We start from the raw sequence: 2,706 nt of genomic DNA on the forward strand, positions 1-2,706 counted from the left end.
GCCAGGACTATCTTGAGATTCATGGTGGATGCTGAGAGCTGAAATCAGAGTCCTACCAGCGGCTCCTTCCAGTTACTGACATCAAGTCAGGTTATATTCACTAGGATGGAGAGGAATGGAGCAAACTCCACCCCGTGGGTTGGACAGGAAATTTCTGACCTTGATTTATGTAATTCTGTTCCAATTTTCTGTCCTGTGGTTTGGCTCAAGGCATTACTTCCACATGCACAGCCTCTTCTTTGCCCCTGAACTCTTACTAGCAGCAGTCAGTACCAACTACTGATTCCCATCATTTAGACCAAATGACAGGGCATCCAATTAACAACACTAAACTCCACCTTCCACCCAGAACGGGTCTGAGGAAGAATGCAAACCTCAGATCCCAATCCAGTCCCGCATGCAGGCACTAAACTGCCCACTTTCCTACCTCCTGGCACGTGCTGCACCCCAGCAGTTCCAGGATCCACCGCCCAGTTCAGCAGTAAGCACTGAATTTTGCCTGTGGCATAACGCCAAGCCCTTGATTTAGTCTCAGGCCTTTTGTATCTAGACAGTGAGAAAGGAGGAGTAGTTGAGGGCCGGGAATTAGCAATCGGATTTGTACACCAATGCAGGTCCCTAAGCTGTGTGACCTTAGGGGAAATATTAATCTCGCGTCTCACCTATAAAGAATGGATAAAACTACCATACAGATTCATGAAGATTAAACATGATCATGCACATCAGGTCTGACACAGGGCAGGCTTTCACAAAGTGCTAGCTTTTGGCACTCATTTCTGAAACAGAACAGAGGGGATGTTCCTCCATTGTTCAAGACCTGAAAACTCTTTTTGCAGAGACAATAAAGGGATTAGTGGAAACCAGAAGGCTACTTGCAAGTGCAAGTGGAAGAAACTTTATTTCAGAGGGACAGAGGTTCCTAGGCAGCCCTCCAAGTAATTTGAAAACCAAGACCAGGAGTCTCCTCAAGAAATTTAAGACATTTTTCAGAGAGGAGACTTAGTATAAGGTAAAGAAAATGACTGGGTAGGGTATGCCTTGAAGCAGGTAGTTCTCTACACATGGAACTACAGCAGCCTCTACTGGCATTCACGGGTATAACCGGGGAAGGAAGGAACTAGGGTCTTGAAAAGGAGGGAGACAAGGCAGCTCAGGTTTGGGAAGAGCTAACTTTCACGTAATTCAGACTGAACACAAATGAAGGACCCACTCTTGCTTCGTAGATGGAAGCCTTAGTCTTTCCACTATCCCAGAGAAAAGAGGCAGCTTCACTGGCACAGGGATGCAAAATAGGGTGGGCTAGAGGTGTCTGTGAAGGTGGGTGTCCAAATGTGCACACATGAGTATGATGAGTATGTCCCTTGCCACCAGAGCACTGCACCAGGGTTTGCGGCTTTAGAAAGAGGTCAAAGTACCTGTATTTTTAATAATTTCTTGACATGGTAAAAGAATTTTACATTACGATCCAAGGGTGGTAGGGTGAGGAAGAGGGGCAGCGGAACAATCCAACAAATAAAAAGGGAAACTGAGAAACACATGGTGGGAAGAGGGAAGGGTTTTAGCTGGAAGGGATCTGTAGGGTGGGAAGGGGCACTGCCCAATTAAAATGCAATTGGTTTGTTACTGAATACTATTCGTGGGAAGACAGCATCCTGACTCCTTCTCTACAGAATACTGGGAGTAAAAATGATGCATCCCAGATGGAAATATGATTGGGGGTTGGAAGACAGAGACGGGAAGAATAAAAGTCACAAACACACTGAGAGTCACTGGCAGGCTGACTGCGGATGTCGACTCTCCAGCAGTGGTAGAATAAAAAGCTGGGGGCTAATGAGGGTTAACATAAAAGCTGTAACAATAAGTGATATCTCTGGAAGATTCAAGAGATAGGAGGCAACTCTTCTACGGTTTTGACCTGCCCAGCATATTTCCACATACACAATGTGTATATGTGTGTGTATACGTGCACATATACACACAAATGACTGCTTTCCCTGGAAGCACAATACTATAAATAAGAGATATATTTCCCAAAGGGAAAGCGCAACAGGAGCAGCAGCATCTGTACCTCACAGCTGCAGACACTCCAACCCCAATTTACAACTGGCCTGGGAAAAGGCAACCAAGAGTCACAGGAGCCTTTGCAATAACGCCAACAGGGGCCCCAGTCACAGAGGAAAAGGCCTTCCCCAACCCCTCTGCTTCTCATCTCTTGGTTCTACTCCAACTCCCCCTGGGCACCAGAAAGCTATAATATCAGGAGGATGGGCACAGACTTATGTCTGGGTGGATGATATCTAAGACAACTATTACCTCCTGAAGGGTATGTGTGTGACAGGGATCATATCATGGAGGGGGGAGGGTATGTGGGGTAGAGAGTTGGAAGGAGTGTGTGTGCATGTCGCTATGGGTATATATATGCACACACACAAGTGTATGTGAAAATCCCCATTATAAAAACATCTGAAGGAGTTAGGGACTCCACTGAAGGCCTGAAGTATTCCTTGTCATGATCAGGTTCAAGGTGGGATATATGCAGATGGAAAACCCTAAGTCATCACCAGGGCAACTGTGGCAGGGAGGATTCAATGTCCCACAGAGGCAAGAGACATTAACCTGATGTGAGGAAGAGAGAAACTGGTCCCCATGTCACCCCAGTTCCTAAAAAACACCTAGCACTTTCCTTCCAGTTCCCTCAGCTTCTAA

At 46.2% G+C, this 2,706-nt stretch overlaps 1 protein-coding gene across 1 annotated transcript in view; it reads right to left on the reverse strand.

The window, feature by feature from the left end:
• The window catches only part of PSME3 (proteasome (prosome, macropain) activator subunit 3 (PA28 gamma; Ki)), a 19,519-nt gene that overhangs the window by 8,407 nt on the left and 8,406 nt on the right, over positions 1-2,706 (reverse strand). The window lies entirely within an intron of this gene.

Source organism: Propithecus coquereli, unplaced genomic scaffold, assembly GCF_000956105.1.
Source record: "Propithecus coquereli isolate 6110/MARCELLA unplaced genomic scaffold, Pcoq_1.0 Scaffold515, whole genome shotgun sequence".
NCBI lineage: Eukaryota > Metazoa > Chordata > Mammalia > Primates > Indriidae > Propithecus > Propithecus coquereli.